Raw genomic sequence first — 26,048 nt, 5'->3', positions numbered from 1 at the left:
TTTAATTTTAACCTTATTTTTCGGATAAATGGTAATATGCTCATGGTTCAAAAAAAATTTTTTAATGTTTATTTATTTTTGGAAGAGAGGGAGAGCACAAGCAGGAGAGGGACAAGGAGAAAGAGAGGGAGACACAGAATTGAAAGCAGGCTCCAGGCTCTGAGCCAACAGCACGGAGCTGGACACGGGGCTTGTACCCACGAACCACAAGATTATGACCTAAGCTGAAGTCAAACGCTTACCTGACTGAGCTACCCAGGCACCCTCACGGTTCAAAATTTTAAAGTCACAAAGTGGTAGAGACTCAGTGATAAATCTCCTTCCCACTGCTGACTTCAGCTAATCAGTTCCTTTTCCTAAAGGCAGCCAGTTTTACTAGTATCTTCATAAAATTTTTCCGATATTTATACATACAAATACACATTTTATCCCCTTTAACACAAATGGTTACATACAAGTCCATAGTTTTCTCAAGACATGTTAGGTCCAGATAAGTTTTAGAATTCAAAATTTACTGGATTTTAGAAAAAGCAATATGGTGCTTATAGCATAAATTACATAATATCTACAGGTGGTCTGAACAGCAGAGTAATCGAACATACTAATTCTCCAAGGAAACTGAATATTCTCACCATATGGGGTAAATAAGAAGTAACTAGGAACCATAAATAGCTTGTTCAGTTGCTCTCAGGTGTTACTGTCAAATAAGTTCTGGCATTAAACTTATAAAAGAAAGTTTTGGTTTTTAAAACTTTTTAGATCTGGAATTACCGATAAAGGATTGTAGCCTAGAATGTGCACTATTCTGTATCCTGTTGTTGTTTTTTACTTAATAGTATATATTGGAATTCATCCCATGCCAGTACATAACTTCCTCATTCCATAAACAATTAGAATGGACTCATATACTTGACTTCTTGTAGGAAGTAATTTAAATACATATAGTGGTTTGTGTACGTATCCATTTATGTGTGTATAGTTAGCAGAGTCAGGTCTAGATCAAATTATTAACTAATACAAGCCTCTTTACGAAACTCTAATGCCTGTTTTTAAAAAATAATAGTATGAAATATAATACTGGTTTATGAAAAAAATAAAAATAGTAATAATCGTCTTTGTGACACAGTTTAGCCAAACCAACAGAGCCATAATACACAGCATTATAATTTGTTCGGTGTTGGGGGAAAAAAGCCTGAAGAACTAGAATTTCCTTTTCAGTATTCCTTCTGAGAATTCTTTGCCAAGCAAACATATGCAGATGTATTTGTCGTGTCATTATCATCATTCTTTGTAGAATAGTTGCTACTAGGAGAGGCAAGAAGCTGTTTAAATATCGGAGACGCTCTTTTTAATTGGTGTGTCAGCACCAATGACTGAAAGGAGAAAGCCTGGTAATAGCATGTGCCGTTGTCACCGTGCACCGGTGTTTGGGCAGAGGAGCCTGACTAAATAAGGCAATGCCCAACTGAGCCTTATCAGCGTTTGAGCGCAGTACGGAGGAGCAGCTGATGTGCGGAGCTTGTCCGCCCTCTGCAATTCCGTAACGTCTTGGCAGATGTGCATCTATCACCTACATCCAAAGTTAGGACCTGCAGTGCTCGCCGTTGTCGACACCTGCATCTTATTTTCTGTAGAGTTGAATGTGAAACATAAAATCTCTAGAGAGGATGAAAGAGAGAGCTCAGTTTACTGTTCCAAAAATGTGTTATGCATGTAAGCATACTTATTTTTAGTGATGTGTCAGAGGAGAGTTTGTTTAGGAGTTCATTCACCAGTCCTGGCTCGCGACAGCTTTTTCCCCAGCCACCACAGCGCCTCCCCAGCCGGCCTCTCCTCTCTGAGGCTGGGGTCCCAGGAAAGGAGATTTGCAGCCACTGCTACCCCTGGGACTCACTGGGTGCAGGTTGCAGGGGAGGGAAAGGAGGACGAGAGGGAGAAGAAGGGAGGAAACGAACTTTTAATCACATCCAGTCATTAGCTTGCCTTTTTTTCTTTTCTTTTTTCTTCTTCTTTTTTTAATTTTTCGTCTCCATTCTGCACTGTTTATGCTCTACCATTCTATGTAGTTATAAAAAGAAAGTGGCTTCTTTTTGTAGGAGTAAATCCAAGGGTTCAATTCTAATGCCAGCAAGTATGAGTTTCAGTTAATATTAGTATTCAAGCCTACAAACTGGGCTCCTGATCCGGGCTTGGTTGTGCACGGCTTGGGGGTGAGGGATGACTGTGTACACATTAAAGAGCTTCCCAAAGCTGGTGATTAGGTACTGTACCACTAACAGAGCTAAGAGATAAAAATGAGTGTGGAGACAAAGCTCCAAGCTGGATTCCTAGCTGGTGTCCATCCTCTGTCTACCTACTTCTCTGTCTTCCCTCCCTCCTCTGGCCTTCTCCTCCTCCCCGCCTTCCCTCTCTCCCTCCCTCCTCCCTTTTGTTTTCTTAACCCTTTGGTGTGGAAGGTTAAAGTCATCACGGCCTCAGGTTCTGGCTTTCTGTCTGCAACCATTAATACAAGGCCCCTCTCTTCTTTTCCCTCTTTCCCTTTTATCTGTTTCCCCGGGGCCCATTCCCTTCCCTTCCCTAAGCACTCAGTAATAAATGTTGATCCCATGCCATCGATTCTGTATAAATAGAAAAGTATAGTGTTGTTTCTATATATTTTTAGTTTATATGGCAGGCGCTATGTTACACAGTTCATTTTCTTTTATTTCTAATTATGTTTAACATGTTACATTTTTTATATAATGTTATAGTTTTGGGTTTGTTTTTGGGTTTTGTTTTGTTTTTTTTTGTTTTTTTGTTTTTTGCCACTCAACACTATTTAAAGATGTACACCTGGTATTCATGCTGCCATATGTACACCTGGGCCATTGGTTCAGACAGCTGCACAGTATTCTGAAGTACACATGCATCCTGTTTTCCTTACCATTCCTTTAGTGATGGATGCTTACGTTGCCTCTAACACCCCACTGTCACGAACAGCACTATAAAAACATTATGTTCAACTACCTTTTAAAAGCCAAGTTGCAGTTCATTAAAGTACCTCTAGGAGAAATCCTAGGGTACCTATTAAAATTCAAATGTATGTATTCTAAAGTTCTTAATTTAAAAGTTTTTGTATAGTTTAGAATAATGTTGGTGCCCACCACAGAATGAGTATTCTTGGCATCTCTGCCCTGATGGCACAGAAAAAAATAAAACTTTCTGATAGAGGATGGAATGCATTTTGTGGCTGGGCAGATAGCCTCTGGGTCTTCTGTTTTAGAATTAAATACTCGCACATCTTCCCTACTAATACTTTGGGTCTTTGAAAAGCAGAACTTGGAGGAACATTCTAGACTAGTGTGGGGGACTGATCTTATTCACACTCTGTAATTTAAGGTCATAAAGTATGGGAAGAACACGTGCTTTGGAGTCCAGGAATGTCTTAACTCTACCTTGGGCAAGTTATTTAACCTTTTTTTAGCCTTCATTTCTTCATCAATAATGGTAGGATTGTAGAGTCCTCCTCATAGGGATGTCAAAAGGATTAAATAAGCTAATACGTGAGATGGATCTTTTGTGATCCCTGACACATAGTGAGCCTTCCATATGGGGTAACTGTGGGACATTAGGAAAGTCTCACCTCAGACTGGATTAGACAACTTCTCAAACATGTTTCCAAGAGCCAGCTTGGTCATTTCTCTGCAGCCTCTCCCCATCTTCCATCTGTTAAAATGTCAAAGATGGCGGGTAGTAGGCACTCCTGGGCAGGGAGAGGCTGGCAGTGGGCGGTACCAGTGGTTATAAGAAAAGGACAGGGTGTAGGAGGGGGAAATCCAACTGTGTTTAAGAAGATTTATCCCATGACCTAATATCATCAAAGTGTGAATGTGAGGAGATAATTGTGGGCTGAGTTAGGTCAGGGTCGAGTAGCTCCCACTAAGCACAAAGGACAGATGAGAACGGGTCTGGCACATTGTGAGGAGCCAGGGCTGGGTAGTTGGGCTCCAGCAATTGGAAGAACATGGAGCGTCCTTTACAAACTCTCATGAAAACAGTGTATTCTTACCAAGTTTCCATTAGAAACTTGTCCATGCACACTTGCTTCCAAAGAAGAATGGGGTTATTTCAGTGTGTTGGCTACTAAGACTGGGTCTGTTTGCCTGAAATAAAGGGGTAAACACATCTGTCCACTTAGTATTTTCAGCTCTCTTAACCAGATTGGCTCACTGAGGGATCAGTAGGTTTTTTGCGCCTACTATATTAAGGCAAGTTTTAAATGCCTAAGTGACCACTGGTAACATTCTGACCTGGGGAGGACAATGGTAAGCAGAGTTGGTTCAGCAGTGAATTTCCAGCTGATTATTAGTTTTATGTGTAGCTCACAGGATTGATAAGAACCTTTATCTGAATGATCAACTCAGTGGAAAGTTGATTTTGGGATTACGTTAGACTTAAATACAAAAACCAGCGTAATAGGTAAACCATTATCACAGGTTGGCAGATTTCCCCCCATAACATTTTAGTTATTTCCAGAAGATGGTCAGCATAATGTGGAAGAAAGAGCATGGGCTTTTTCATTAAACATACCTGGGTTCAGTCCCGATTCTGCTGTGTGCTTTGGATTTATTTGTTTTTAATGTTTATTTACTTATATTAACAAAGAGAGAGCACTAGTACACGAGCTGGGGAGAGGGAGAGAGAGAATCCCAGGCAGGCTCTGTGCTGTTAGTGCAGAGCCCAATGCAGGGCTTGATCTCATGAATCGGGAGATCATGGCCTGAGCTGAAATCAAGAGTCGGACACTTAACCTGCAGAGCCACCCAGATGCCCCTCTGCTGTGTGCTTTGGGCAAAACACTACCTGTGAGAACTTGCTTCCTTATATACAATAGAGAGAATAATAGCCTTGAAGGACTATTGGCAGGAGTCCAACACAGTAATTTTGTTCATCAAGTGTGTAGCACAGTTCGTGGAATATAGATGCTCAGTGATTGCAGGGTAGTATGTATTTGTGTATGCACACACACACATTATAGTAGTGTAGTAAATATGAAAACTTTAATTTTCATGCTCCTCTCAGGGACTTAAGATCATTTTTCAACATCAGCCTTAGCTCTAGGATACTTGCCACGCGGTTGCCCTCTGCTGTGTTGAACCCAGGGTAGCCCCGTGCATTGCCATCTTTCCTCCCCCCACCCCCACCCCCTCGCCTTCCCAGTCACGTTCCTTCCTTTTGTATGGGCTGCTCGTTCCCTGCGGCTCCCCTCTCCCATCCATTTCATCACGAGTAAGCAAGGGGAATACCTTAGAAGTATAACTAATGGGAAAAAAACGAGTGGAAAACACCTGTCCACTTTGCTGAGGAGTAGCCCAGTTGTTGACAGTCACACCTGAAACTGCCATCCCCACACAGGGGTCCTGACTGTCCCCTGAGGATGGCAGGTCCCCTTCCACCACCTTCTGGCTGGTGAACCGATACCGTTTACCCAACTAGTTAGGAATATTACTACTTCACATCCTCTGTGTCTGTCATAGAGCCTCCCATCAAGCAGTCCCCGCGGGCACTGGCCTGGGGAGCCTGGGGTCACCTAACACAGACAGCCCCCCCCGTGTGTGCATGTGCATGTGTGTGACAGAACCGTGACCCCTCTAGACCTGAACTTCCTGGTCTACGTAAATGAGTTGTAGCCAAATGGTTTCTGAGGTCTTACTTGCTTTCCGGATTTTGTAAAATACATTGATGTACTATTAATAATTCCAGCTTTAATTAGCTGATTACGGGATGTTTAAAGACTGCGGCCAGCATTAGGTATCCACTTATAAGAATGATCAGCCATGAATCCTCAAGGAGTCTTGGGCTATTATGCTCATATGTATTAGCACCTATTGCTAGATTTTTTTTTTTTTTTTGTATCTGTTTTGTCATGAAACACATACGACTTGAGTTTTTACTTTCCGCAGATGATGTGATTGCTGGGTACAGGCTGTTTTTAGAGTTCTTTATCATTCAAATTGTAGGAAAGTTGTAGTTAGAAGGTACAGCTGCCTTTCCGACTTGAATCTGATGCCCCTATCTTTATTTACCAAAGCAAAACAATTCATCAGATTTAGTAGGAAGACTATCATCACTTTAAAAAAACAAAAGGAGGCCTGGTTCTTACTTACATGTAATAAGCAGATTTCCCTAGAAATAAGTGCACCTGCCACAGTTCTTGAAAACCCAAGTCGAGGAGAACTTTAAAAACTCTTGACTTTTCCAGGGTAGTTGGATACCTCAGAGCTGTCAGGTTTTGTGGAGGGGCGGTGAACAGGAGGCAGGGGAAAGCCAAGGAGGTGGAGATCGGCATCTGTGAGCTGGAACATAAGCACTTGTATCCTATTTTAAAGGGGGTGGGGGAAAGTAGGTTAAGTTTGGTTATAAGAACAAATTCAAATTGTTCTCATTCTGATTCCTTAATTTTATAGATGAGGACGCTAATATATCAGAGGAAGGTGAGAGTAAGGAATCAGCGATAGAAGCCAGATCTCTTACATCCCAGGCAAAGCTTCTCCTGGACAAGGGCTCAGCCCCCTAGAGAAGCGATGGGCCCAGCTGCAGCCAGTGTCACCACACAAAGTGAGAAGGCCCATCAGCCATGCCTTCAGGGGACTGAATGCATTTGGCTGCCTCTGAGGAAGTGAAAACCACTAGGTCCTTCAGTCTTCTCTTCTCCTTCCCAATTTACCTCTTATTTATTTTCAAAACTTAAGCCTCGTGTCAGGTAAACATTACTGGTGATGCAATTTTAGATCAGCTCTCAAAAAATTGGATCCTTGTTGGAAAAGTTAACCAAGGTAGATCTAAGATACAGAGTGTAGCCCATACCAGGTGTTTGTTCCTCAAGGAAAAGTAGACCATTGCCACCTTAGACAAGGAACCTCACCTGGCAGGCCACATACCGGGTCATGTGTAGAGACTTTGTGTCTCCGTATTGACAAACAGGTGTTTCCAGGATAGAAGGAGTGGCCCTGTGGGTTGTGGAAGCTTCTAACTGGTAATTATACTGTGGGTTGGGTGTGTCTGTGTGTGTCTTCCGATTTGCATATCTCATAATAAACACGCTGACAACCAATTTGTGCCTCCAAGACTTTTAAGTAATCTGTCCATGGCTGCATAGTTTGCAGATGGTGGGACCAGGACATACATATAGGTCTTTTGACCGGAGCCCTTGTTACCTCTCTGCTGCCCCCTCCCATGAAGGTTAAGGGTTACATTAGTTTGGCACAAGATGATGCCTAATGCTGTCTGGTCACCACTTTCTTGTTGCATGTCACAAAGGTACAGACATATTGCATATATTACTTCCTTTTGTGTAGAAAAGGAGAAAATAGGAACTCACATTCCAGTTTTCTTGTATATACTTAAAGAAACTCTGGAAGAATTTTTTTAAAAAAACAAACACTGGTTAGCTGTGTCTGGGTTAACACCAAGGTATGAATAACAGACAAGGTAAGAGGGAGAGTTTTTCTGTTATTATTTTTTTTTAATGTTTTTACTTTTTGAGAGGGGGGCAGGGAGAGACAGAACATGAGCAGGGGAGGGGCAGAAAGAGAGGGAGACACAGAATCTGAAGTAGACTTCAGGCTCTGAGCTGTCAGCACAGAGCCTAATGTGGGGCTCAAACTCACAAATCATGAGATCATGACCTGAGCCAAAGTCTGATGCTTAACCAGCTGAGCCACCCAGGTGCCCCTTCCATTATTTTTTTTATATTTTATTGAGCCATTTGAATATATTATTTAGCAACTTAATATATTTTTAAGTTATTAAATTAGTTAAATGGATAAATATTATCTATAATGATGTTTTCTGTGCCCAGCTTCATCTGCATTATCTGTTTGTAGTGTCTTACTTGTATCACCTGTGATCCTCATAATGATTCTGCAAAGTAGGTTCTACCACTGTTCTCAATTTATAGAAGAAGAAACAGCATCATAGCAAGAGTAGGTAACTTGCCCTGGGTTACAGGCTAGTGAGTGGTTAGAGCTCATTTGTATGCAGGCAGCCTGACTCTAGAACCCATGTTCATAACCAGTAGAGGCAAGGATTAGACAAACAGCAAGAAACTCAGTTTTGAGTGTGTTCCAATATGACACAAGAGATGTTTTTAGTTTGGCACTTTTGAAGTCTGTGAATCCTAAATAATGTGTCCACATCTATAGAGTAAGTCCAGGGAGACCGTGAAATTCCCATTATGCTAATCTAATCCAAGGATTACATTTATGCTGTGGTTGTAACAACATGCTGTAGATTGAGATATTGGGTTTTCAATGCCAAATATTACAAATGCTGAGACACCCAAGGACATGCTGAGGGCAGTAGGTGGGGAGGGAACAGTTCAGAGCCTCCAGATGGCAGGAGACAGCAGGGACCAGGATGGCTGGCAAGGTGGCCTCAGGGTGGCCGGGCAGGCAGAAGGCTTCAGATGCCACTACCGCGGGGGTGAGGTGCCCACTGCAGGGGGTTTGGTGTGTGTCACCCACTGAAACCCCAGTGAAAGACAGCAGGACCTCAACATCTTACAGAGGTCGGAGGGAGGTATTGCAACCTGGTTAAAAAAAAAAAATCCCACAGCTTGGAGTAAAATCATTTGAAGAGCTGGTGCAGCTAATAATCACTTGTTACTTGATAGCATCGATTATACTCTTACTTAAACTAAAAATTATCACTAAAAGATTATTCTATACAAGGATCAATTCATGCAAAAAGGAGAAACGTATATGCTAATTTAGATAATACCTGGAAGAAAATGTTCATCTTTTAGTAACTCAGATGATGAGGAAAACCAAGTTTTCCATAGGAAATGAAAAGATTACCATAGGAAAGTCTGTGGCTTGACAAGGACTTGGGGGGGGGGGGGGGGGATGGTCAGTTCCTATCTGCAATTCAGATTAGCTCCCACCACTCCACTCACTAGCTCATAACCCAGGGTAGATTTCAGGAGGTATTACACATAAAGCTCTTGGAACAGACAATGCAAGTTAAACCTGGTGTGTAAAAAGCACTCAGTAAATGTCAATGGTCATCATCATCAATGCTTGCTTCACCATCAATGCTTGCTTGGTTAACTTAATACAATAAGTATATCCCAGGTGTTTATATTTTTGCAATGGTGGTATTTTGTGGAGTGTAGCTCATTGACGAGAAAGGACCTGTCCCTCTCCTTTGTGTCTGGTCCTGTCAGGGCGGCCTAATGACCAGAGTCAGGGCTGACCTCCAGGCCACAGAGGACAGAGCTCACAGGTCACTAACCTGCTTACAACTTCACAGCTTACTGTGGCTTGTTGTTGAGGTTGTGTGAAACCGGGGCCCATGGCTGCTCTAACCTTCTGGGACCTGTCCCATCCACTTAGCCCTCCTTATACCCTCAAGCCCAGAAATTTGGCCTGTGCCCCTTTGTTTTCAGCTCCGACCACCTATGGTTTTAGGGTTTTATTTGTCTCTTTAATGTATGTTTCTCTCCCTGGGCTCCTTAAGAAATATGATAGAATTTCTCTTCTCCTTTTCCCTGTCCTTCCTAGAAATGATGACACATATGCCCTCTGTTTATTTTACTTTTGGGACATGTGTGATCTGTATATATGTGTGTTCTAGTTGATAATACCAGAAGCACACAATATAATAAAAGTTGAATGCTTAAGACCTTATTTAAAACGTCTGTTAAAGTGCTAGTAATCAGGGCATCTGGATGGCTCAGTCAGTTAAGCATCTGACTCTTGATTTCAGTTCAGGTCATGATCTCGCAGTTTGTGACATCAAGCCCCAGGTCAGGCTCAGTGCTGACAGCACAGAGCCTGCTTGGGATACTCTCTCTGCCCCTCCTTTGCGCTTGCTCTTGCTCTCTCAAAAAAACAAAAAAACAAAAGAAAATACAGTGTTAATAATCATTTATTTTTTTTAAGCCAGAATTTTTTTCTTCCCTGCCTTGATTCTGTCCTAAGAGGACAGCTCTCACAAAGACCTTTCTGTCTCTGTGTTCTCAGAGCAGGGAGTGCAGGAGAGCCCCCGTCATATCCTGGTTATAGGAGGAACGTCCTGGTGACCGTTAGCACGGTTCCATGAGGGGATGTGAAGTTCCTTCAGGGACATTATGTTTCTATTAGCTGTAGCCACAGTTATATACTCCCATTGGCAGCATTTCCAGGGCAGGTTTCTGATCCAGACTTATAAATCCATGATTTATCCTAAATCCTGATGCATGGTTGTGGTGGAACAGTCGCTTACGTGTTTTTATTGTCTTGCTGCCTTTAAGAAAGTGAGCTTGGACAGTATGTGAGGAAAAGAAAAGGTAAACTGGGAAACCTGAGGTAATTTTCATTCCTAAAAGAATACCAGGGAGCCTGGCAATGAATGCATTTGGCAAAGAAGATGGCGTTGTATGGATTGAAATTTGGAATTCGCTCTCCAAAAGCTTAGAGAACGAAAGGGTCATTTATTTTTTGCCTTGTGTTTTCATGATACTCAGAACGTAATGATATTCCGTGACACTTGTGTGCCTTCTAGTAAAAACATGCAACTCTGTATTGATCAGTTTTCTTCATCTCTGGTTTGCTACTATGTAGAGAAGTTTGAAAGCCTGTAGCCCTGACTACATGTAACCAAATAGTCTACTAATGGCCCTTCCTTTGTCAGGGACATTTAAAAGTGGTTTCATATTAATTGACAAGTCTGTGCGAGTGAATGCTTTCCTAACATAGTATGTCTAAAATGGTTTTCCTGTTCATTCCAGAAAACAAAAGCTCAGTCTTCTTTACTCCCTACTTGGGCCGTAAAGTTTATGCGGCAAAAAAAATCAAGTAGAATCTTGGCTGACAGTAAGTCAGTAAATTGATCATTTTTGAGAGTCCGAGCAGTCAGAGTAAGTATCTCTCAAGTAAATAGGCAGGAATCTGGTTTTTGTATACTTCAGCTGTCTAGGCTGGCTAAATGAATAGGGTCATGTAACTAGTCTGCATTTTAATCCCACTGCCAGCAAAACAAGTATGTTAGTACCAGCATTTGAACGTCAAGGTCTAGAGGCAAAAGTTCCCAGACTTGTAAAATATTTCCTTAAAAGTTAAGCGTCTTCTGGTTCTTCATCACAGATCCTGCCTTTAGGCTAGCTTTGAACTTCGAAAGCTTACGAGACCTCAGCGGAGTTCTCTAGAAAGGTGTTTTTTACATGGTATTTAACTTTTAATGATCAGGGTGCGTTTCAGACCTGTTTTTCTTCTCTGAAGGAACAGCATAACTGCAAGTAAAAACTTACACTTCTGTGCTAGGTAGAAAGTATATCAAGTGTTAGCACTGAAGAAGGGTGGGGACCCTTCAGGAGGGGCAGGTTAGAACCAAGTGTTTCTTAGAATGTCCACTTCTAAAAGCTCAGAAATGAGAAAGCTGGCTTTCTAGGTGCATGTAATTTCTCTTAAGGCTCTCCCAATAGATGCGTCATATTTTACAAAATTCAACATTCGTATCTGGAAGTTGGTCTTTGAAAAATTATTCTGCAAATGTGCCAGTAGCACTTAGCCAAGAGCTGGAGGTGTTTTCACTTTTCCTTTCATTATTCGTGTTTCTCAGTTTACTCTGTAAGTTTTTGGTGACTACTCCACGGGTCCCTGCCATGGCTCATCGCTCCTGGGGAATAGCCCCCCGCCCCACCTAATGGATAGTAGGCACCTGGAAGGCGGACAGTGGGACCAAGCCAGTGTCGATGATACAGAATCTCACGCAGCTGAACGCACAGCCAAAGCACAATTGGATTATGTCAAAAAGGGAAAAGGTGCCACGTGCATTTGCCGTGTTTCTTCACAGAGCAGGCCAACTTAAATATAGCCTACTACCACAACTTGTCCAGAATTAAAATAGCCCAGAACAAGTGGCAAATGGCAGGCAGTGGGGCTCTTTGCCAAGAGATGGCTAAGGGACAGGGAAAATGGGCTTTGGAGATGGATTGTACATGCTTGAATAACAACAGCAAATAGGACACCCCGGGATCCTGCTTTGTAACTTAAATTTCAGGTCAGTGGACATTCCCAGAGCATAAAAGAGAAAACTGGTCAAAACACTCAGAAGCTTCTACGGGTATCTCAGAAACAGATTAAAATGTGCTGTATTATTAATTTTAAATTAGAATCTGGTTCCTGAATTCCAGTTTAATGATTTCTTATCATGAGTCAAGAACAATACCATTGCAATTAGGTTTTCCAGGCATAGGAGATGTTTTAACCGGTGAATTGAATTACATCATAACCCTGTGCTAAAGCCTCATTTTGACAAAGGAGCCTGGTGCTGTACATAATGACATTATAATTTAAAAATATAAGCAGCCCTAAAAAAAAAAAATACCATAAAAATAAATAAAAATGCAAGCAGCCCTGATTTAACTAGTTGCCCAGGCATGTTAGTGGTCAGCACAAGAGTTTTAGCTAGTATTTTGGTTAAATTATTTATTCCTAAAATTATTTCTTTGGTTGGTTTCAGTTTTCCTTACTTCCAACTCTGTCACGTTCCCTGGGATTCACTAAACCAAAAAACACTTTATTAGAGGACTATAAGTACAGTGAAATATTTGCCCCAGATGAGAACAAACAAAAAACTTTCAGACACTCATAATAGTGGTCAATATTTGTTGGTACAGATATATTTCAATCAAATATAATGTCCACATACTAAAATGTGTGTATATTATATGTTTACATATATTTGTGTGTTCTTCCCCTAAAACTCACTGTCTGATTAAACCTACCAAGTAAACATTTAGTACTACTTTGGAAGTGTTTAATGATAGAAGAGATTCATGGTCTTACAGCATTTAAATTGAAAGCTGAGGGGTACCTGGGTGGCTCAGTCGGTTAAGCATACGACTTTGGCTTAGGTCATGATCTCGCAGTCCAGGAGGTTGAGCCCCACATCGGACTCTGTGCCAACAGCTCAGAGCCTGGAGCCTGCTTCGGATTCTGTCTCTTTCTCTCTCTCTGCCCGTCCCCCCACTCACACTCTGTCTCTCCCTTCCTCAAAAATAAATAAATATTAAAAAAAATTAAATTGATAGCTAATAGTTGCAATTGATAGTTACTTTTAAGATTACAAAGCAGGTTTAAAAAAATCATAATCCTGAGTCTTTCTCTTATATCTAGAATAAAAAATATTTGCTTTAAAATTAATTTCAGATTTGTAAAACTAAGGTGATAGGTAAGCTGTTTACTAGAATTATGCCAGCACTATGGAAAAGAAATGTTAACATAAATTCCATGAAGTTATTTATCATATTAAAATGCATCCCTTGTGCTAACTTATTATATATATAGTGTCTCAGAGCTCATGATACGACAGAGGCCTCTTTCTCAGACCAGCATCAGAACCTTTCTCATTTCATTTTGCCGTGCAAGATCATTCGTGTGAGCTGCTATTGCTGTGATGTCTCAGAAAAACATTGCAGAGAAATTTCATATTTACAACTGACTGTTGCGAACAGTGATCATCTGCCAGAGAGAGATTTAAGGGAAAAGAAGCTTTAATTTCACCACCAGCATTGTTGGAATTACAGTGGGGTCAGAGCAGTATGGTGATGTGTACAATATAAATGTAGTTAAGTAGGGAAAGAAAAGTGAGCATGATATTTAGAATTAAGTAGAAGTATATGTGCCTGGAGTAGCAGATAATTTGAAAGTATTTCTAGACATTTGTAATAATTAAGTACGCGGAGGCTGTGTTTGAGGTAGGAGACATTAGGAGTTGATCATGAAGTGAGGATTTGCATCTCCATGGAAAGATGTCAGGACAGACCAGCCAGGGGTGATTATCTTAGGAAGCCAAATCCAAGGTCTGAAACCTGGAGAAGCATCAGTAGGAAGACAAGGAACAGCGGGACATTCTGAACATTATGTAGGAGCTCCTAAGAGCGTAGATTGCAGCTAAGGCTGCTCCCCAGCCTTGGTCTTTTGTGTGCTGTCTCCTCCTTGTTATGGATGGAAAGAGCTTTTCTCGGTCTGTGGAACTCCTCTTCTTACTCTGGGAACAAATGCTATTTTTCAGGTCATTCTAATTCCTCCTTGTGAGAAGCCCTGTCTTTAGGGCAGCAGAGTCCACACATACTCTAGAAGAACGAGGTCTCTTCAGGACGGGTGTGTTTTATGCATTATGATTGACTCTCAAAGGCATCTCCTTTCTTTGATGTCCTTCATGTTTTCAGGGTATCTGATGGACCCAAGGGCGCCCATTTCATTCTAGAACAAAATGAAGACCGTGAAGTGTAATACTCCATTGTGCCCATTGTGACATTATTTGGGTCCAGAATTATAAATACATTTTACAGGTTTCTACCAGAATCGTACAAAGCCTCTCATGCTACACGGTCCTCTGCCTTAAGTGCAAGGGGATTTTTCACATTCCTACCTCAGATAGGGCAGAGCAGCCCTAAGGCAAGAGCATGTCCTATTGTCCCCAAGACTGTTGTCATTTCAGTAGATACCGTGATTGTATTGAAAAGGAAGGAAACACTATTTCCAGTACTCTTGCTGTGACTAGAACTTAGCACAATCAGGAAATCCAACTTGGAAAGTAGAGCCCAATGCTCTGAGGTAAACCTGCAGACCTCTAAAGCATCTGTCAGAAAGCAGTGAAGCGGCACGTAAGACCCTGGATCTCTCTGCCAGGGGAAGAGTAGGCTTTGGAGTTTGCCAGGTAATTCTTCCTGTCCCTCCAGAGTTCACTCTGACTTTCCTCCAGTCATAAGATAGCAATTAGTAGATTTTTAATTTGGGGCCTTAGAGGAAATCCTTACTTTAATGCAGATCACATCCTAAATTCCCCCCATTCTTGGGATGTGCAGTATTCCTTCTATGACTGGAATTCTTCCTGATATTCTTTGGACTTGATCTGAACCTCGGATTGGTGAGAAGTAGCTCCATTTGGGTTAATGCATCTGTCTCCTAAGGAATGGAGTCCCGGAAGACAGCCCCTGCATTCCCTGGGGCCTGCAGCAGGGGCCCATCCATGCTGCTGACAGGCATGGCATCCCAGGCCCCTGTGTCAATCCCACAGAGAAGAAAATTAAAGGTTAAAAGTTCATCAATATGTGTCTAGAGTATAGAAACCCAGGCAGACAGCAGGCGGACAACAACAGGAATATTCCAAGTAGCATAAGCACCATAAAAATGTAGTATTGGAGCAGATCACTCATAGTCTATTGGGATCAGAAGGAAAAGATTATTATTATTTGAGCCAGAATATAACATGATTTTTTTTTTACTTCCTTTGAATCCTGCCTTGTGTTTCTACCACCATCGCTAATGAAATATACATTTTTATCTCAGTATACATATATTCATCTTCAAGACTGCCTCTGCCCCCCAAATCGTATTGTTACTTTTATTGAAAGATGCAGCACAGAAAACCAGTTACCCTGGTTTATATATCTGTTTTCTGTTTCCATTTTTCTGTGTCCCAGGGTAGGCCATTATTTTATCTATTGAATACTGGGATGAAAAATTGCTGTTCTCAGTTTAACACAGCAAATACTGAATACAGGTAAAATTACAACAGAAATTTTTTGAGATTCTCATGGAGATGAAGAAGAAAACTTTTTAAGAATTCCGGAAGAACTGGATGATCTTCTGATATCTCCTTTTAAAGTCGGAGGCGTTTAATTACTGATTTGGTGATATGGGGAAAGGCAACTATGAGTTGGATGAATCTGTAGTATTTTTAACACCACCTAAAAATGTTCCTGCTAAAGAATACCCTTGATGAAAACCGAATCTTTCCTATAGTCTATAGTGAGATGTTTTCTAAGCTGTGTTATTTTCATTTGAAAGTCAGCCAAGACTGATTTTTTAAAAATATTTAAAGAAGAAAGCTCAAAATTTGCATTTTTCAATGGGAGTCATAAGTCTGTTAATTTTAAAGCATTGGATAGAGAAATGAGGGCAACAGAGAAAGGCATGAATATAAGAACAATGGATATGAATGAATTTTTATAGCAGAAAGAAGTTTATTACCGGAAAATGAAATTAAATACAATGTTTGCTAAAGCAAAATCCAGAGGATAATAATACAGAAATCATTTCACAACATAGTCACCCCACTTTGCCCTAAAGTTTCAAAGACGGGTTCTGCCCTTTCATCCCACTGGGGACCGTGTGGGCTCTCAGAGGCCCTTCTAGTTCTAAGTGCGTTTTTTCATCTGTCTGGTGAAGCAGAACTTTCGAGAGTCACTTCCTCAAAACCAGAAGATTAACATAAATCAGAGCAAATCCTGTATGCTTTTTATATTGTCCCCAGTACCTGTTGCAGCAAAAGACTGAAGATTTAAAGTAAACATAGTCAAGGATTCTTAGTCGAACTGTTGAGTGATTGGTTGTCACAAACCAGTCATGAAATAACTGGGTTACCTGAATTACAGTTTCTACAAGGAAACATGAAGTGACTAAAACTAGTTTGCTGAGAGAATAACTACAGCTGACCCTTGAACTTAGACATGGATTTTTTTTTTTTTGGCACAATACACTGTAAATATATTTTCTCTTACTATGTTCTTAATACCATTTTCTTTTCTCAGACTTCCTTGATTGTAAGAATATTAATACATATTTTAAAAATACGTGTCGATGGACTGTTTACGTGATCAGTAAAGCTTCTGCTCAACAGTCGGCAGTTAGTAGTTAAGTTTTGGGAGAGTCGAAAGTTGCCCGTGGATTTTTGACCATGCGGGGAGTTGGTGCCGCTCACCCCTATATTGTTCAAGGGTCCACTGTTTATCCCTTCTGTTTCGGCATCCCTGTCAAAGAAGTCTCATAAATTCTACACCTTCAAAACATGCACATTTAGCATGACAGAGCTCAAGATGCAGGATGGTTTTGCACGGCCAGTCCCAAGTCAGCTTTTGCTAATACTGTTCCACATCTAATGTTCAACAGAGGAATAGGTTCCTTGTTGTTCACTGTCAAAGCATATCTAAATAGAACAAAGTGAAGTGGAAACTGGTAGATTTGGGATATTTAGAGAGCCATTTTAGGTCATCTCAGATAGAAAACGGGTATCTTATTACCTAAGAGAATGTGTTTCAACTATGAGTTCAGGGAGGAATTCTGAGGGTTTTACGTGATTTTTATGAGTGAATGCTGTTCTCTTAATTTTTCCTAATGTAGAAATATTTATCAAATGGAATAGCTTGAGCACCAGGGTGTACATTTAGTGGGTATTGGTGGCAGGAAGGTGGAGATTAGGTCCACCTGTGAGCCAGTCACCCTGTCAGCCTGTCACTCAGCTGAACCCCATTGGCTGCTATCATGTGTCTTGATCGCTGGGTAGTCTTAAGTTGCTCTTCTTCTTAGTCATACTGTACTTTAATTTGTAGCCATAATGGACCCCTGGTAAAGGATAAGAAGTATAACAACACTGATGAAGAAATAAAAATAGCATTGACATGCCAATTCTTTTTTTTTTTTTTTAATTAACTTTTGAGAGAGAGAGAAAGCACACATAAGCAGGGGAGGGACAAAGAGGGAGGGAGAGAGAGAGGGTGGGGGGAATCCCAAGCAGGCTCATGCTGTCAGCACAGAGCCCGGTGTGGGGGCTCGAACCCACAAGCCATGAGATCATGACCTGAGCCAAGATCAAGAATCGGACGTCCACCTGTCTGAGCCACCCAGGTGCCCCTGACTTGCCAGTTCTTATTACCCAGGTCTTCTCTGTTCTGAGGGTTGCAAAGTTCTTACCAGACACATCCAGATGTTTCTTTTACAGTGCTGAATAGAAAATAAAGTCATGGTGTCTAGTGTCATTTTATTGAACGTGCATCCATTTTCAAATAATTTGACCCATCTTTTGTTACTAAGAGCCTCCTGGCTGATAATTTGAACTGAAAGTATACCCTTTAGTAGTATATCAGATTCGGTCTCAGAATAAGGAGTTTCTATGAATCTGCCATAGGAAAGACAGAAGCCTTACTTTGATCAATTAAAAAGCACCTAAAACTATAATAATAGTCTGCATTGATAGGACTTCGCAATTACCAAATTGCCTTTACATTTTTCTCTTGGTCCTTATTTAACCCTTGCTGTTTCCCCTGGTCCACAGTCCACCATTGGCTATGTGCCCTGTCTCCCTACCTAAGGTTCTGTCTCTGTCCTCCTCGTTGATGCATCTACCCTGCATCAAGGCCATCTTCTACTTTCTATGCTTCTCCCAGAAGAGAGAGCCTTTCAAGAGGAAGATGTGATGAAGTCATGGAGACCTGAAGTCAGGTCCTCCTGGTCCTGTTCAGCAATTCCAGTACTCCTTGTTTCCATTCCCTAGAACTTTTGTACAGTTCTGATTCCAAATCTTCACCTTTTTGACCCCTCAGATTCTTCCCACTGGCCCTAAATTTTAGCAGAAGACTAATAATGGCCATTTATTGATTCCATACCCTAAGTTAGGACTGAGTATTTCATATCAATCAATTGTGATCCAGAACAACTCTACAAGGTAATATCCTGCCCCATTTTATACATAAGGAATTGAGGAGAAAGGAATACAGTATGTGATAACCTGGAGTTTAAACCCAGGCCTGTCTGGTTTCAAAGCCCACTGCATTCTCGAGCTCTTGCAGGCTTTCAAAGGATCTTTCAGATAACCTTAAAACATTGGATGGATCCATCACTGTTCTTATGTTTTTTCCTGTTTCCTTTCTTTTGCCTCATCCAGGACCTGTCTCCAGCAATTGTCACCTCAAAGATTCTTCATTTTCTGCTGTTGTCTGGGCATCTTTCTTCCCACCTCGTGATAAGATCAGTTTTCATTTTCTTAAGAGTAAAACGTCTTTTCCCTTGGCCCAGCTAATCGTTCTGGTTACTGTCCACATTTCCTCCTGCCTTTCTGTGTCAAAGGTCTCCAGCATGTGGCCCACACCTGCTTCCTCCACTTCCTCTGCCCATTTCCTCACCAGCCCCCCATCCGACTGGCTTCTGCAGTGGGACTGCTTGTTAGTACTACCCTCTCAAAGGTTCTTATCAAGTTCAGCAGCCTCTCCTATGCCCTCCCCTTTCCCCAGCACCATCAACCCTTACTCAGATTCTAAATGTGCTTGTTTCAGCACCATTTCTATCTGTAGTCAGTAAGCAATTCATCTGGATACCGAGTTAGATACAGTATTTTGGGGTTATCTTCTGTGTTTCTCTCCTTACCCATTTACCATTCCACCAGTATTCAGCCTCTGTTCCAGGATTTTTATTAAGAGCTGGCTTAACACAGAGGCTGCCCTCATGTTTCAGACTTCTGATAGTCCTTCCCTTAAAACGTCCATGGATTATTCCTTCCAGCTCTTGCCCTCACTAGATACTTAGCATGCCCTGGCTTGGACTAGTGCAGTGGCTTCTTATCTGAGAGCCTAACCTTTGGTCTTTTCTCCTCACTTCCCCCAGCACACCTAGGATGCTCCATAAATACTTGTATATCGGGTGATTTTTTTAAATTTTTTATTGTAAAATATACACAACATAAAATCTACAGTCCTAACCATTTTTAAGTGTGCAGTTCAATAGTGTTTAGTACATTCACACTATTATGCAACCCATCTTGAGAACTTTTTTATCTTGCAAAACTAAAACCTATACCTGGTGAATGATAGCTCCTTGTTCCCCTTGCTTTAGCCCCCTGGCAACCACACGTCTTTCTGTCCCTATGAACTTGACTTCTCTGGGGACCTCCTGTGAATGAAATCATTGGATGTGTGTCCTTTTATGACTGGCTTGCTTCACTTAGTGTAATGTCCTCAAGGTCCATCTGTGTTTTATAGCATGTGTCAGAATTCCCTTCTTTTTTAATGTTGAATAATATTCTGTGTATGTATACGCCATGTTTTGTTTATTGATTCATTCACTAATGGGCACTTGGGTTGTTTCTACCGTTTGGCCATTGTGAATGAATAGTGCTGCTAAGAAAATGGGTGTACAGATCTCTCTTTGAGACCCTGCTGTCACTTCTGGCCAGACACCCAAAAGTAGAATTGGTGGATCATACGGTAAATCTATTTTTAATTTTTTGAGGATCCTCCATACTATTCTGTATAACAGCTGTGCCATCTTGCGCTCCCTCCAGCAGTGCACGAGCTTCCAAATTTCTTAGCATTCTCATCAGCACTTGTTGTTTTCTCTTCTTTTTGTTTTTCACAGTAGCCATCCTAATGAGTGTGAGGTAGTATCTCATTGTGATTTTCACATGCATTTCTGTTATGACTGGCAATGGTGAGCATCCTCCCATGCTATTTGTATATCTTCTTTGCAGAAACGTCTATTCAAGTCCCTTGCCCTTTTTTTAGTTGGCCTTTTTTGTTACTGAGTTGAAGGAGTTCTTACATATTATTCTGGATATTAACCCATGATCAGATAAATGGTCAGCAAATTTTTTCTCCCACTCGGTGAGTTACCAGTGATTATATTTTAAAGAGAAGTTGTAATCTTATTTAGTGCTTATTTAGTGCTAGTTTTTAAACTTTAGAATGACCTTCATTAAAAAGGACTTTTTCTAAAAATTATTTAAAGAATAAAACATACCTTAAATTTGTTTTTTCATCAGATTTTTCTCAGTGCATAAAATACATAGGGAGGTGACTTTTAGGTAAGTTGTATAAAATTCAGAATAAAGTAGAAGATAGCCAGTTATTTATTTGGCCTCTTTCAGCTGAGGATTATAAATGTGCTTTTGACCTGGCCTGTCCAGAGAATACAGCCTTTAAGCTTATTAAGTTTGATCAAATGTTAGAGAGTAAAATCTGTAATATACATAAGAATGAAGATTTGTTTTTCAAGCTTGAAAGTGTTCTGAATATAGAAGAAAATCCTATAAACGAAGTTGAATAGTAGGCTCTGCTCATCCGTAAGTTATGATGTGTGTTCCTCGGCTTTAACACACAGTGAGGGGTTAGAGTTCAGAAAACTTAGTATAACAAGAGCTTATTGATCTGGTGATTTTTTTTTTTTCAATATCCTGCCAGTTTCCAAAAAAGGATTTGCAGGACATTATGGTTCACATTCATAGTAGCATCCTGACATTGGGGAATGTTAAAGCCATGTAGCTAGAGAAGATAACCATACACATAGATTGAGGATAGTTTTACTCCCAAGATTCCTCGTAGCCTTAACAAAAAGAGAAATGATAGATTATGTAGTTCTCATCGTATGATACAAGGAGGTGCACAAATTTATCATCAGAGACCTTTTTTTTTCCCCTGGGACTAAACTGTAAGAGGAATGTGTCCCCAAGGTCTGTGTAAACATAATGGTGTCACACATAATGGACAACATTTTACAAAAGTTATGTAAACATTCTTCATATGGATCTTGGTTCTTCCTCTCTCCCTTTGATAAAAAGCCAAAAGTATGATATGAATTATGATTCTATGAAGGGATTTCTATGATAGCTAAGGAGGTGTGGTTTGACTTTTGATCTCTGGGACAAGAATCATCTGTGGCCTAGACTTGCCTCAGTGTAGTCTCTGGCTAGTAATGCTTTCAAAGCCGGTGTTATCACACCTCTGAGAAAGTTTGAGCCCTTGAAAGATCAAATACCAAACTTCAATGGGAATATCATGCTCCTTCGTTTACATTTTATGTCTCAATCACTTGCTATCACTTTTAGGAAAAGAAGCATTGGGACTTCCGCTCAGGTCATGATCTCGTGGTTTGTGAGTTTGAGCCCCTCGTCGCTCTCTGTGCTGACAGCTCAGAGCCTGATTTTGTGTCTCCCTCTCTCTCTGCCCCACTCACACTCTGTCTGTCTCTCTCTCTCTCTCTCTCTCTTTCAAAAAATAAACATTAAAAAAAAAAAAGTTGAGACAGGCATCTAAGGGGCCCATCTGCACCTTAGCAGGAGGGAGTATATGCTGAGCCTTGCCAGGCTGGTCTTATCAGAGAATCAAATCAAGATTGAAAGAACAGTTTCTTCCGGGTGCAAGAACTCAGAAATCATGCCTCATTTTTAAGCCGAGGTCTGTGTAGTCACCTCACTCTTACTCCTGTCAGGAGTATTCCTTAACAGACTGATTTCTTCTTAAAAAGGACTACAATTGTATACACAAGATGATTGGCTTTCACAAATCTGGGTCTCTTGTAAATGAATAAGGTCACAGTCCAAAAGGAAGGCTAACAGGTCATATCTGTTGCATTTTCTTACCATGATGTCTTAACCCAGCAAAGAGTTTTAGCTCTTATCAGGCATTTCCAAGAGAACCAGAAGGGAAATAGGATGGTCGGCAGTAAAGATAGAAGCAGGGTCTGTTCTGCCTCTGTGGTAGCCCCAGTGGGAGACGGTGGCTGTGACCAGACCAGGTGCAGGGATGCGAACAAGAACCAGCTGGCTTGAGGATGTGTTTTGGAGGTAGTTCCAGCTGGATTTGCCGACTGTGGCTGTGGCGTGTGACCGAAAGGGAGGCCTCAGGGGTGACTCCAAGGGTGTAGGCTTCAGGAACTGGAAGAATGGGGTTGCCATCACCTGAGATTTGGATTCTTAATGCACAGTTGCTCTCATTTTAAAGTTTTCCTAATAATCTTCTTTAAATGTTGGGACATCAAGGCAAATCACACGTATGACCCCTGAACCAAGTAGATCATAGGCTCTGCCATCAAATTTTAAATCCTATCAGTGAGCTGACTTTGATTTAATATAACAAATTTTAAAAGACCTCAAAATCCATTTTTTAAAAAGCAGTTACTGTTGGGGAGAGAATATATAAAAAGCAGAAAGAACAAAATTTGTAAATGTGGTATACAGTTTGTCCATTCTAAATTAAAATCTTCATCAGCTGTGTTAGCGAGTGGATGAGTGAAAGGTTGAAGTTAGAAGTTGGGACAGACATCCAAGCGGTCAGCATGTTACCTTAGCAGGAGTGAGTATATGCCAGGCATGTTTAATATATTGTCAATAGACTTTTGCGTGTGTGTAAAAGCATTACTAGGTTTAAGAAAAATCAGGAAAGCAGGACTATTTTGTTCTGAGCATGGTGACTTGAGAGTTTGTGAAAAAACTATTTCATTAAAGAAAGAAACTCCGATATTCATCATCAAATTACTGATTGGAAAAATAGGTTGAGATTAAGTACCTGTATACAGGGGATGCCTCACATCCAGAAATTTCACATTTACCATTGACCTTTGTGGGGCTTATGTCCGGGGGGACATCACCCAGCTGCTTGTGTGAGCTTAGCCAGCCTCTCAGGTCTCTTTGCCTCTTCACCCATACATAGTAACTCTCTACAAGCTAAAACTGTGGGTCTATTTGTAAAATTATGGCCCTAACAGAAAGTCGACAGCCGATGCCCAACTGAAAGAAGTTGCTTTCTACTTACTTTTCACTGCATTTTATGGGAGCGAGTGTATGTGATCATGGTGTTTTGAGATTGGTGAGGGTCTGACCACTTACAGGTATCAACAGTGTTTGAATATGTGAAAGACTTACTGGGCATGTGTGCTCCTTGTGTGTGTGTGTGTGTGTGTGTGTGTGTGTGTGTGTGTGTGTGTGTGTGTGTGTGTTTTCCACGTGACCAGCTACAGCAGCAAGGCGTCCACTTTGCATTGTTTCAGCTGACCTCCCCAGACCGACTTGCCTGAACCCCCCACCCCCCCAACCCATGAACAATGGCATGTCTTACCACTTGGCTGAATAAAGGGGTTGTGTGTGGCTCTGGAACTGAGCCTGGGATTTGAACACATGAATTCACTAACATGAGCCAGAGTTAAGCCCGGATTTTTCCCCGGGCTAATATCTAGACCTGTCAGTGGCCTGGCCACCCCAAGCTGGCGGTGACAGCAAACTCAGATGGGTTCCTTTTCTCTTCTGCTTCCTGTCTTTGGGTCCAGGGCGACCAAAAGAACTCACGCAGGCCTCTCGTTTAGGTTTTGAATGTGGTTTTGACTCATCTTGCTGGCTGTGCAGGAGCCTTGATGCAGGGTGGGGCACTAGATGGAAAGGTTCCCCTCCCTGTTTGGGCTTACAGGAAGGAGCAAGTAAAAAAGTAAAGGGTCACGGCCTTACTGACACTGTACTTCCAAAATATATTTGTAGAAAGGTTAAGCTATATCTGTTTATTCTCCAGCTTAGCATATTGTAAAAAGTGGTGGAGATAAATGGTACCATTTTATGGTGGTGCATTGTGATAGGATCAGAATAAACTGTTTGTACTTAGATTTACAAATTTATCATTGAAGGGCTAGCAGATTTTATTATAAGGCAGCATAACTGTACTCTTCTGGCTTCATTAATTATGATGCCTAGACATAGTTAGGCTCTATCTAAGAATAGATAAAATGGAAAATAATTCTGAGAAAAAGGGTTGGGGATTCTGAGAAACTGAAAGAACATAACACAAAGCATCCATTGATTCTCAGACTCAACACGGGGACTAACCGTTAAGTTTGTTTCCATTTCATGGTCCCTTATAACCTAAAATGTCCTCTGTGATTCAGAAATAACAATTTTGATGATTGGAAGTTGATCCATTCATTTTTAATTAGTGAATTTTATTTTTTAGAGCAGTTTTAAATTTATAGAAAAATTGAGCAGAAAGCATGGAGTTCGTTCCCATGTATATATACCTCCTCTCCCCACACCCACAGTTTCCCCTATTATTAACATCTTGCAGGAGAAGTACATTTGGTACAGTTGAACCAGTATTGACATATTAATATTATCTAAAGTCCATAGTTGACGTTAGAGCTCACTCTTCTTTAGTGGGTTTTGACACATGCATAATGTCACATGTCATACAGAGTAGTTTCATTGCCCTCAGTTTCTCCTGTGTTCCACCTCTTCATTCCTCCCCCACTCTTGCCCTGAAGCCTTGGCCACCACTTACCTTCTTACTGGCTTTATGGTTGTGTCAATCTGTTCATTTTTAAGCAACTACCCAGATGTTCCTAAGGAAGCATCATTCAATCCTTTATTCATAAAATGAGCCCCCAATAAACCCTGTGTGCTAGGCAGTGTTGTACACATTGAGAATCTAGCAGAGAACCAGAAATGTAAAATCCCGGTCTTTGGGAAGCTTACATCCTAGTACAGCCAGCCTCCAAGCTTCGCTAAGTCCTGCGGAGGAGTGAGGGGTCCCCTGAGGACACAGAATGAGAGGAGGTAGTTGGAGAATTTGAGAACGGGACCTCCTGCCAGTGAGCCCCCACCCCCGTCTCAGGTCAGACCCATCTTCCCCACGTCCTCCTGCAGCTAGTCCCAGCTGGCCTGCACCAGCTGCCACCTGCGTTTTCCCCACTAAGAACTGCTAGGGCACAATGCTATTTCCCAACTTTTCGTCTCCTGCTGTTTCTGAAATAAGCGCAAGCACCTCTTTCAGACTTTCATTTAGCTTTTACTACTAGTTATCTACAGCCGTGCCTGGTGCTAGTAAAATAGGATGGAAGGTTAACAGAAGTCTAAGAAATGTATGCCCATGACTATCATCTAAATACTAACTGGACAAGATCTTCTTTGGAAGGAGATGACCCAGAGCTCCCCGTCTTGCCCTCTAAATCCTCTCTGCTTGGGCAGGTGGACATCAGTTCTCCTGCCTTGCCATAAGAACCCCACCCCACCCCACCCCCGCCATTCTCTACCCAGCTGCCTTCTCCCTCACCCTAGTCCTCTGGAAAGAAAAGAGGTTTTGTCAGTTGAGAATGGGCCAAGGGGCAGGTAGAAGGTTGAAAGACATCTGTTTCTTCCTCCCCAACTCTCCTTGTTTCACACAAAAACATATACATAAAGTTAAATGGGCTCCTTAGAACCTCCAGAGCACATTCCTAAGAGCACTCTCTGTGCTCTGCTTCTACAGGCTGGTGAGAGCCCATTGTGTGCGTGTCTCCCCAGCTACACATTCAGTGACATCACATTGGTCGCTTCAGTTGGTCAAGGAGGGAGTATTTATACCACAGTAATCAGTGCCACAAATAAAGAGTTTTACTACTTTTTTTCCAGAATCACTCTTTCAGCATGCTATCGGGCAGACCCTTGTCGATCAAATTCTTATTTTGATTCTACCATAGGAAATTAAATTCATGAACACTATATATTCATAAGCTCTA

General features: G+C 41.3%; 1 protein-coding gene across 1 annotated transcript in view; it reads left to right on the top strand.

Annotated features, from left to right (window-relative positions):
• Positions 1–26,048, top strand: part of JPH1 (junctophilin 1) — a 122,119-nt gene that overhangs the window by 32,181 nt on the left and 63,890 nt on the right.

The sequence above is a fragment of the Panthera leo genome, chromosome F2 (genome assembly GCF_018350215.1).
Source record: "Panthera leo isolate Ple1 chromosome F2, P.leo_Ple1_pat1.1, whole genome shotgun sequence".
NCBI classification, from domain to species: Eukaryota; Metazoa; Chordata; class Mammalia; order Carnivora; family Felidae; genus Panthera; species Panthera leo.
The sequence above is the reverse complement of the archived record's forward strand: the minus strand, read 5'-3'. Positions and strand labels throughout refer to the sequence as shown.